The sequence below is a fragment of the Manis pentadactyla genome, chromosome 4 (genome assembly GCF_030020395.1).
Source record: "Manis pentadactyla isolate mManPen7 chromosome 4, mManPen7.hap1, whole genome shotgun sequence".
Lineage (NCBI taxonomy): Eukaryota > Metazoa > Chordata > Mammalia > Pholidota > Manidae > Manis > Manis pentadactyla.
Window position 1 is genome coordinate 182,446,798 of NC_080022.1, and position 11,174 is coordinate 182,457,971.

At 48.1% G+C, this 11,174-nt stretch overlaps 1 long non-coding RNA gene across 1 annotated transcript in view; it reads right to left on the reverse strand.

Annotated features, from left to right (window-relative positions):
* The window catches only part of LOC118919846 (uncharacterized), a 143,123-nt gene extending 139,118 nt beyond the window's left edge, over positions 1–4,005 (reverse strand). The window contains exon 1 of the long non-coding RNA XR_005027684.2: positions 3,407–4,005. This is a non-coding gene — a long non-coding RNA (uncharacterized LOC118919846). The remainder of the gene's footprint in view (positions 1–3,406) is intronic.
* Positions 4,006–11,174: the final 7,169 nt, after the last annotated feature.

Here is an 11,174-nt window from a genome sequence, read left to right on the forward strand (position 1 = left end):
GAAGTATTGTTGATACACAATATATACTGGTTTCAAGTCTACAAAATAGTGATTCAATGGCAATCTGCATTATTTAATTCCACCCCTAGTTACTATCTGTCAACACAGAAAGACATTACAGAACTACTGACTATAGTCCCTCTGCTCTGCTCTCATCCGCATGACTAATTCATATACGATTGAGATTTTGTGCCTCTTCATGCAAAGACGATTCAGCCAGCCTCCATCCACATCAGTTACTTCCAAATACCCCTCCAGGCTGGCTGTCCTCACCCTCAGGAAAAACGGGTCCCCTGAAGAAGAGGGGTATCACTTCCAAGCCCAGGATTGCGTGACAATACCCTACATCCATTATGAGGTCAGGGCAGAAACCCATGTCCCTTTAAATCTGCCCAGATAACCAGGAAATGCCATCTCTGCTGGGTCTACGCACTTAGCAGCCCGACACACCTGCTACTCAGGTGGCGTGAGTCACCCGCACAGGCATTGTGCTGGACTTGTCAACGGTGGATTCCGCGGCTGGCTCTCACGCACACCGGATGTCATCCAAACACCTACCCCTCAGAAGACATGCTGGGGCACATTAGTCTACAGCCCAATTTTTAATAAGCGACTCATTCCTGGTGGAGGTTTGGGGAAAAGCAAAGAGGGGGTACAGAGATACTTTTCTCACTCATGGTCAGGGCTCCGCTCCCCTCTAGGCCCTGGAGAGTCCCATCTGCTCTGTTGGCCATGAACAGAGAGGAGGGCCAGGTCACCTGGGGAAGAACCTGGAAGGGGCCACTCAGTTTTAAACCTTCTCCAGAGTAAAGATGATCTGTGGAGATGGATGGGTCCTAGTGATCTGCGCATAGAACCTGTAGTTAACAATACTGTATTGTACACTTAAACCTTTGCTAAGGGGGTAGATTCTTTGTTGAGTATTCTTATCACACACCAAATAGTAATAATAATGAAGAAAGAGGGCAGGAGGAACCTTTTGGAGGGGATGGGTATGTTTAGGACATAGATTGTCATTATGATTTCACAGGGCATACTTATAACCAAATGCATCGAGCTGTATTAAATACGTGCCGCTTCTGTATCCCAATCACACCTCAATAAAGTGGTTAAAAAATAAATAAAAAGATGGTCTGCTGAACCACTCTCAACATCCACTCTTTTCCAGGACATTTTCTGCAATGCAGGACCCTAAATGAAATCCTGGACCAGAAAAAAGGATATTAGTTGGGACAATTGGAGAAGTTCTGGAATAAGGTCTGGATATCAGTTCAAAGTATTGTCAGTGTTAAATCCCACACTATATATACATAGGATGTTAATACTGAGGGAAGTTGGTAAACGGGACAGTAAGCCCTATAGGGACTCCATGTTCTATTTTTGCAACTTTCCTGTAAATCTAGATTTATATCAAAATCAAAAGTTAATTTTTGAAATCAGGACAGCATTTTGAATTCAGCTGCCTAGTAAATCTTAGTCTATGGCACTTGCTTAAACACTTTACATCACAGTCCTGAAGGCAAAGTTTAAGTTACTCTCATACCAATGCTGATCAAGTCTTTCCTTTGGGAAAAACAAACCATTCCTTCACTCAGCAAGCATTTTCCCAGGGCCCACAGTATTCTGGCTCCCGTATGTGGTATCTGCTGCTGAATAAGTGGTGCTCACTTCCTCCAAGCCCACCTTGGAAATGTCCACCAAAGGGGGCATTCCTTTGACTTAAGACATGACTCTGACCGAAAGCAAAGATAGTCCTGGGAATTTTCCAAAGGAAATAATCCAAAAAGTGTACAAACTCTTATGTATAAAAGCTGCTCACCAGTGCACTACTTCCAAGGGTAAAAATTCAGAAACACCTTAGTGTCCAACAAGAGGGGAATTGTCAAGCACATTATGATTCAATGCGTGTAGCAGAGTACAGTCACTACAAATAAAAGCGAAGGCGGAAACGGCAGGAAACAAAGTTGTACATATTGCAAGATTTCGGCAGTGAGGAAACAATGTCAAACTGCCTGCACTACTATGGGAACTGGTTGTGTTTTTCCCGGCTTTCTGCACTTTTTTTTTTTTTTTTTTTTTGTAGTTCTCTGCAGAAGAAAAAGAGCCCAGATTACTTTTAAAATCAGATGGACTGTGGAGCTGGAGCTCCATCAGTGGAACGGTTTCAACGGTTCCCCTCGCGGGGTCTGTGTGGCAGCGGGGAGAGGGTGGGAAAGGGGCACAGAAACAGTGCTGGTGGGGGCAGGAACAGGGACCTGGCTATGGCCAGAGGCACACGCTCCCGGGGGAGCAGGGAGGACCAACACAACGACCTCCTTCCTTCCTCCCTTCTTCCTCCAGCAGGCGCTCCCTGGAGGCACCCTAAGCACAAACCAAGGGAGGCCCATGCCAGCTTCCAGAAGTCGTCTATGCAGAAGGGACTTCTGGGTGGGAAATGGGTCCTCACAGCCAGGCTGCCAATAGGGCGGGGGGAGAGGAGGAAATCCCACACCTGGAAAAGCATCTCCAGGAAACCATCTTCAGGGGGAAAGTCCTGGAGTTGAGGACAAGTGCCAAGGAGAGAGAAGGAAAAGAAGGTTACATGGCACACCAAGGTGGACCCACTCGGTCATTCATTCAAAAAACCTCCACGCCGCGCCTACTCAGTGGCAGCCACAGCACTGCCCAAAACAGCGCGGACCCAAGCGGATAAGGGGAGAGCTACGGAGGCAGGAGCGGTTCGCTTTCAGCTCAGGTCTCAAGACCAAGTCCCCTTCCCGCGTTGGCCCGGAAGCCTCTTCCATTAACGAGCTGCGCTGGGGGGAGGTGGGCCGAGGCGCTGGTGGCCGTCCTGCACCGAATCCCTGCCACCTACCACCCATTCAGAGAGCCTTCGCCGCACCATCCCGGCGTCCGCCTGACAGGTGGCCCAGTCTTTGCATAAAACCACTCACGCAAGGACCGGCGACCAGAGACATCCAGACACCGTCCCCCACCCCGTCCCCCAACGGTGAGAGAGGCTCAGCCTGGTCACCACCTCCAAGCGCTGCGCCCCTGGTGCGCTCTGGGTCACCGAGTGGTCACCGCTCCCAAAGTAACGGGCCCGGGAGGGCGATGCGGTGAGGTGGTAAGCACAGGGGCCGCGCGCGGGCGCGCGAAGGACGCGGGGGCCTTTCCCCAGGCTGAGCTTCTGCGCCGCGGGGCAGCCAGGCTTGGCGGCATTGGGGACTGAAGGGCAGTTACCGAGGGCGCCGGGGACGCGCGCGACCACCGCGAAGCAGGCCAATCAGCTCCTCCTGGAGGCGGAGGGATGGCTAAAAGGACCTCCGAGATGTCAGTTACAACCCAAAACCGGAGACGAAAGCGATGCGGGAGATGGGGACGGGGACAATTGAAATCCCCACCCCCGAACAGCAGGGAAACCTACCTCCAGGTCAGAGACCCGACTGTCAAGCAGAATGAATCAATCCGCCGTGGAGACGTGCATCTTCGTAGCCCGGCTGATAACGCACCAAGTAATCCACGTTTGGGTATCCGGAGGCCCCATCCCATTCCTCACCTTCCATTCAAAACCAAAGGCAGCCCCGGCCTCTGCCCTCGGGAGCCGTGGAGATCCGGGATTTCGCTGGAGAGATTCCCAAGGCGCCGCGTTTCCCGGGCCTGGGGGCGAGCGGGCGACGCGGGCAGGGCCCCGCGGATCCCGGCGAGCGCATCTTGCTTTCTCCCGCTCGTAGAGTACCGAGCGCGTCCGCAGCCCCTTGCCTTTCTTCACTGCGCATCGCCGGCGCGAACACATAGAGATCCATGCCGGGAAGCCCTTTGCCCGGTGCGGGAAAGTGGTAGGAGCACATCAGCTCTCGGCCTCGGGTTTGCAGGTCCGGGCGGCATACGGTGGGTGGTCTCGGGGAACGAGGGGCCAGGGAGGAAGAGCGCGGCGGGGGACGCCAGCTGGGCTGGTCACATCCACCTAGAGTGCCCGCAAACCCGCGCGGCCGCGCCGCCTCCGCGCTCTGCCGGCCGTCGGGCCATTCGGCGCCTATATACGAGCGGGGCCCAGGAGAGGCGGGGCAAGGCAGGCGGGGTGGGTGGAGCGCCGGGAAGGGGCGACCAGGCGGCCGAACTGCACCCTGGGAAATGTAGTTGTTTTCCGAAACACTACCAATACAGAGCCCAGGTAGGAACTGCTCGGGGCGCGCAACAGCTGTCCTCCCCTGCGCCCTTTCTTCGTGGACAAGGCTAGGATTCCAGCCCCGCTGTCAACTCTTTTGGGTCTAGGCTGGCCTTTGTACCCAAGGTGACTCCCACCGAGCCCCTAAAATGCCACCAAGAGTGACAAACCTTGGTAGGCCCGGAATCAAACAGAACCAGGTTTGTTGGTTGAAGTCTCCACCTGCCAGTAAGCTGTGTGACCTTCAGGGACAAGTTACCGTGTATACTTCATCTGACACCATGAGTGTCTGCTTCCATAGGGGTGTAGAGGGAGGTGACCACAGTCATTGTTGGGCCACACAGGGCGGCCTGGTCTCCCATCTGCAATGTGAACTGCGTTTCCTTACACTCGTTAAGGCTCCACTTCTGCAAACCAGCTGCCACCCTGAGACCCTCCTAAATTAAAATTCTGGAGCTGCCACTGTCCTTACTTAGGCTTGTGATTCTGCAGCTGCCTCCTCACTCATTCAGCTGAGCGCCTGCACGCAGCGGGAGCAGGAAGGCCGGCGTCCCCCCTCCAGGAGCTCACAGTCAAGAGCCGGGAGGAAGCAGCACAGTGATAACTGTGTGGATGTGCAGAGGGCGGTATGCACCAGGCCACTATCCCTGCCTGGGGACATCAGTCAAGGTGTCCTTGTCGAGTGGCTCCTCTGTGCCATGACCTGGACCACGTATGTCCTTCAAGGCTCCTCTGGGACAGCCTCTCTCCCACTCCATTCCAAGTGTGGTTCTCTTCTCTGAACTCCCTTTACACAGTTATCTACCCCATTCATTTGACACTGACAATATGCTGTCTTTCACCGTCGTTTATTTATGTATGTGTATTTCTGGCTCCAATAAATTCTAAGTATCATAGGGTCAAGGAATATATCATATGCCTTTTTTAAAGAAAATTACTCAATAGGGGCTCAGTCAACATTAGCTGGTTTCATCTGACTGACAGGCTTACATTGCTAACAAAGTAAATGCAGGTAAATCGGGCTCTTGCAGGTGGACAAACTTAGTCATTCCCCACCCTGTACTGAATCAATCTGCAGAAATCTCACCCACAAAGCTCCACCCAAAAGCTTGATATTACAGCAAGCTGCCCAAGCTGGTGGAATTCATTAGCCTGCACCAACATGCCAACATAATTCTACCAGTCAATATTTGTTATGATTCTTGGCTTCATGGGGGGTTACAGTTAGTGGTGTTACCAGATATAAAAGGGACAGTGTCTGCTCTAGAAGAGCTAGGAAGAATAGGAGTTGGTAATTTTCTGTCTCTTGACTGATCAATGGTGACCACTCATTCATTCATTCATTCAACAAACATCTATTTGAAATCAAATAAGCACCAAGCACAGTGCTAGGTATTGGGGGTTATAACTGCATAGCTGACAGTCAAGGTCCTGGTCCTCATGGGGGAGATGGACAATAAATAAGTGAACACCCAAATTAAGTAATTGCAGATGATAAGAAATAAGGAAAGAAAGAAAGAAACAGGATAGAAAGCAAAAGCTATAATAGAGGAAAAAGAGGATCTGAGTTGGACAGAGTTTCTCCAAGGAAAGTACAAGTTACAGAATTGATCCAAACTAGATTACAGCTGTGCACACATAACCCTACACCTGAGATGGTGGTGTGAACAACTGATAGAGTCTTAGATGGCATCCTGGGAGGCCAGACTCAACTTGGGCTTCAAAAGCAGAGTCTTTTGGTGAAAGGATAGTGTAATGGTGGCTGAGACAAAGGCTGGGATTTCAAAAAACAGGTGTGTGCTGGGGGGATGATGGGATAAAGCATAGCTCCGCTCTTCTGCTATAGGACACTGTCATGCAGGTGTGATACAGCCCCATGTCCAGGTGAGATGTGACAACCAGCTGTCCCCCACATCTTCCACAGATGGCAAGAAGCTGTTCAACCAAGAGCCCACATTCTCCCCTGGCAATGGAATGGCTCCAGAAAGCCCTAGACATCCAGGTGTGCCAGGACAGGGTGATGCAAGGTATGGGAGCCACCTAGCAGAATCAAATATGGCATCACATAAAGGGGTGGTGGTGTGGGGGGTTGGGAACCAGAGCCTGGGACTTGTGCAGGGCTCCTCCTCAGGGTGAGCAGGAAGCCCTGCCCAGATTTTGCAAGAAGTTTTCTAATGCAAATGTTCCCAAAGACAGCCAGGTCCAGGCATTCATTTGAGATGCCTGCCTTCTCCCTTTGGTCATTTCTAACATTCCAGGGAGCAGGTCAGATGGCGGGAGATGGGACTGAGCATTGCTGGGAAAGGGCGGTGGCCCCACGCACCCTTCCTGCCCTCCAGCTGGGAGCAGGCGCACACCGGCCCTCCCCTTGGAACACTGAAGCCCTGCTTGCTGGAGGTTCTGAAATCAGCCTCCTGACGTACCTCACCCAACACTGAGTTCTGGCTCCTTCTTCTCCCTGACTGAGGAGCTTGAAGGGCTGGGAGGAGCTGGGGAGGGAGTGGCAGGGAGCAAGAGGGCTAATAATGGCTGACATGTGTATCTAAGCCTTCAACTTAGTAGCAGAGGCACATTCCTGAGGAATTTGTTCAATGTTTCATGTTACAGATGTAGGCAATGAGGCCCAGAGAGGGCAAGAAACTCATCAAGGTCACACAGCAAAGTAGCTGCAATCACTAAGAGCTAGGGGAGGGAGCTGACCGGACGGTGGGACCTTCTTCATAGACCAGGCTTTCAGGAGAAGGCCGGAAACACCATTCAGTTCGATGTAATAGTCATGTTCTAAATCAATTAAGCCAGGGATCCCAAGCCCCAAGGTCTTCTTGGGAAGAGGAACCACTTACTGGTTTTTTGGCAGAAGCCAGCCTCCCTGCAGGAGATGCCCTGATGGAGATGATGTGCATCAATTTGCTGATGCACTTCGTGAACCTGGGTTCTGAGCCCAGCACTAAAGGAGGCCCTCTCCCCTAAGACATGGTTTCGATCAGTATTCATTTATCATCTGAAGTCCTGGTGCCAGGAGGCTGAAGATCAAAAGATCTTCAGGCTAATCTGCCATATCACACGTAAGATTTTCTATCCAAAGAAAACTAGACTTTAGTCTGATTACCCAGAAATGGGACCTAGTGGGTATCCCAGGGACTGTCCCTGTGCCCCTGCAGATCACCATGTGGCCCATCACTTGGCTGAGACTGCCCCTGGGTAGGAAGATGCCAAGAGAGAAGTACAGAAGGACAGGGGAAGCAAGGAGTGTCAGGGCCATGGCAGGGGCTAGAAGAGCTGTCTTCTCTCTCTCTGGAAGCTGCAGCTAAGAACCCCAGATGTCTGTCGGAGTGATGTCTGCACCCTTGGGGAGGCACTGTAAATATGTGACCCACTGAAGCACAAAACCCACCAAGGACAGAGTTTAGATATGAGCCTTGATTTCCTCATTAATAAAGCCAGTGATTCCCCTTGGGAAATTCGGATTCTAGCCACTAAATAAACCAGAAAGGCAGATCATTTCTCAGCTAATCCTGAACTGTCCCAGCAGCACGATGGTCCCAATTTCTGCAAAAGCCATTTGCATCCGTCAACTATCAGCGGGAAGCTCAAAGACAGAGACTCCGCTCTTGCCTAAGAGATACTATCTGGAGGAAGCAATGAGCTGGAAAGTGCAGCCTGCTCCCCTGCCCCAGCCCCAGTGAGGCTCTGAGGGAGATGGAGCCTGTATAAAAAAGACTGGAAGGGGAGAGAGAGGAGAAGATGGCATACCAACGGGCAGGTGCTTCTGCCTGGAACTCCTCCCTGCCCCAGATCTTGGCATGTCTCCCTCATTTATATCATACAGTTCTCTTCCGACACGTCACCTCCTTCAAAAAGTCCTCTGATCACCGTGAGATATCTCCCACCTCCATGTTACCTGCTAACCCAGTACCCTGAGGGCTGGAGGTGGTGGGGACACACCCTGACTCCTCATATGTCAATGAGAAGGGACCCCAGTTGAGTAGCACTTCTGACCTCTTTCTTCATCCTGTCCTCAGGGCAAGTAAGCTGATTGGTGAGTCAGAGCCGTGGGTCCAGGTTTCTGGAGGGGGTGCAGTGAATTCATATGAAGGTGGTAAGGATCAGAGACTGCATTTCAGAAGCAGTCAAGTTCTGAAGTCCCAAAAGTCTGCTCAGAGGACTGCCCCAGGACGACACTGTGAAGGGAACAGAACCCGCAGGTAAGCCCCCCTGGTCAAAGTGAGAGAGGTCCTCCAACCCAGCACTGTTCATTATAAATCTGAATCACCTGTGTGATCCTGCATCTACCTCTCCCCCAGTGCTTTAAAATCAGGCAGGTCCCTCCTAAATGCTTTCCACTGGTATGTAGCTACCAGAGTCTCTGGTTTTCCTCACCTCTGTAGCTCTAGTCCCTAGAGGAGCACCCAGCAGGAAGTAGGTGCTTATCAGATATTGATAGAGCAAACAAATAATCATTGTTGAGGATCTATTATCTGCTAGGCATATGATAGACTTATCACCTGATCCCTCAACACCTTTGGTGATCAAACCCATTTTGCAGATGAGGAAACTGGCATTCAGAGACACAGAGTGACCTTCCCACAGTGACACAGACGACAAGCAGCAGAGCCAGGCCCTGAAGAGCAGGGAGGGGGTCTCATTCCATGGTTTTACTGCAAGTCAAACCACACTGCAAGTTCAACACTGAGAAAGTGAACAAATGGAAAGAGCAGCTTTTTAATTATTTTTTGACAAAATGACCTTTAACCTACTATTTTCAAAAATTATCTGAGAAATAGAATATTCTGATAGACTTATAACAAATAAATAAATTGAATTTTAAAAATAATTTTTAAAAACCTCATATAAAGGAAATGCAAGGACCAGATGGCTTCACAGATGAATACTACCAAACTTTTAAAGAAGAATTAACACTAACCCTTCACAAACTCTTTCAAAAAATTGAATAGAAGGGATCACTTCCCAACTTACTCTATGAGGTCAGTATTATCCTAATACCCAGTAATACCCAGTATTACCTTGTTACCAAAACAAGACAAAGACATCACAAGAAAAGAAAATTAGAAGCTAGTATCCCTTATGAACTTAGATGCAAAAATCCTCAACAAAGCGCTAGCAAACCAAATCTAGAAACATATAAAAAAGATCATATACCATGACCAAGTATGATTGATTCCAGGCATGCAGAGTTGAATGAATATAAGAAAATCGGTCAATGTAATACACTATCATAATTGAGTAAAGCCACATGATCATCTTTATGCACAAAAAGCATTTGACAAAATTCAAAACCTTTTCATAATAAAAACACTCAAAAAACTAGGAATTGAAGGGAACTTCCTCAACCTGACTGAGGTCACCTATGAAAAACCCACAGCTAACATCCTATTTAATGGTGAAAGACTAGATGTTTTCTGGTCAGGAGCAAGACAATGATGTCCACTCTCACCACTTCTATACAACTAGGGGTTCTAGCCACAGCAATTAGGCAAGAAAATTAAATAAAGTTACCCAGATTGGAAAGGAAGTAGTAAAACTATTTCTTTGTAAAGGTGACATGATAATAAGTGTTGGTAAGGATGTGGAGAAATTAGGACCCTCATTCACTGCTGGTAGAATGTAAAATGGTACAGTTATTTTGGGAAACAGTCTGGCAATCCTCAAATGATTAAAGACAGCATTACAGCATGACCCAGCAATTCTACTAGGTGTATACCCAAGAGAATTGAAAGCATATGTCCATACAAAAAGTTGTACATAAATATTCACAGAAGCACTGGCCATAATAGCAAAAAGTGGAAACAACCCAAATGTGAATAAACTAATTAATAGATCAATGGAAGTGGTATATCCATACCATGGAATATTACTCAGCAACAACAAGGTTTGATTCAGCATTGATACATGCAATAACAGGGACCTTGAAAACATCATGCTAAGTGAAGAAGACAGACACAAAAGGCCACTTTATTATGTGATGCCATATATCTGAAATATCCAGAATAGGCAAATCCATAGATCCACAGAGACAGAAAATGAGCTAATGACTGCCAGGAGCTCAGAGAAACAAAGAACTAAAGGGAGAAGGGGGAAAGGCACCTGTGTGCCCCACGAACACTGTCTCTGAGTGATGGCCTGGCTACATTCTGACATTCCAACTGAACATTGAATAATTTCAGTGTTACCTAAGGTAGCAATGAAATAAAATCAATATCATTGAAAATACTTAAAGCAGTTGAAATATAAAATGTAGTGGCAAATTGTAAGATCTAGAAATTTCTAACACAAGGCAGGAACCAAGAAGTGACAGTCTGTTCTCCATTTTTGGCCGTCTGAGTCCCTCTGTTGAGGTGTACTTCCATATATGCACATGATTTCATATTAATTGCTTACTACATTTCTAGTTCACTATGTGACTTTTGGCCAGACACTCAAACTCACCTATAAAATGAAGGGTGGGGCAATATTCTTTCTTGTTCTAAAATCTATGACTTGACCTGGGTTCAACCCAGGCAATCTGGAGCAGTTGAAGCATGACAGACTCTCTGTGTTCTTAAAGGGCATATATTTATTTTAATGGACATAAATTAGAAGCCAGAAATAATGGATAATACCATCGTTAAATAATATTTCTTTCGCACCTGAATGCTCATTTAGCAGGGTACTAAATGAGGCAGTGAAATATGCAAAAAGGAGAGATGCAAACCCCTTCAATTTTTGCTCAAATGTTGCATTTTAAAGTCCCCATTTAAAATTACAACTAAGCTGCCAGAGCAGGACTGGAGATTCTCTCTACCCTGTTCTACCTTTCTTTCTTTCTTTCTCTTTAATTATTTTACTGTGGTAAGAACACTTAACATGAGATTTCCCTCTTAACAAAATTTAAATGTTGAATACAAGTACTGAAACTTGATGCCCATTGATTAGAAATGCCACATTCTCCCTTCCCTCAACCTCTTGGCAATGACCATTCTGCTCTTTGACTCTATGAGTGAAACTATGGTAGATACCTCTTATAAGT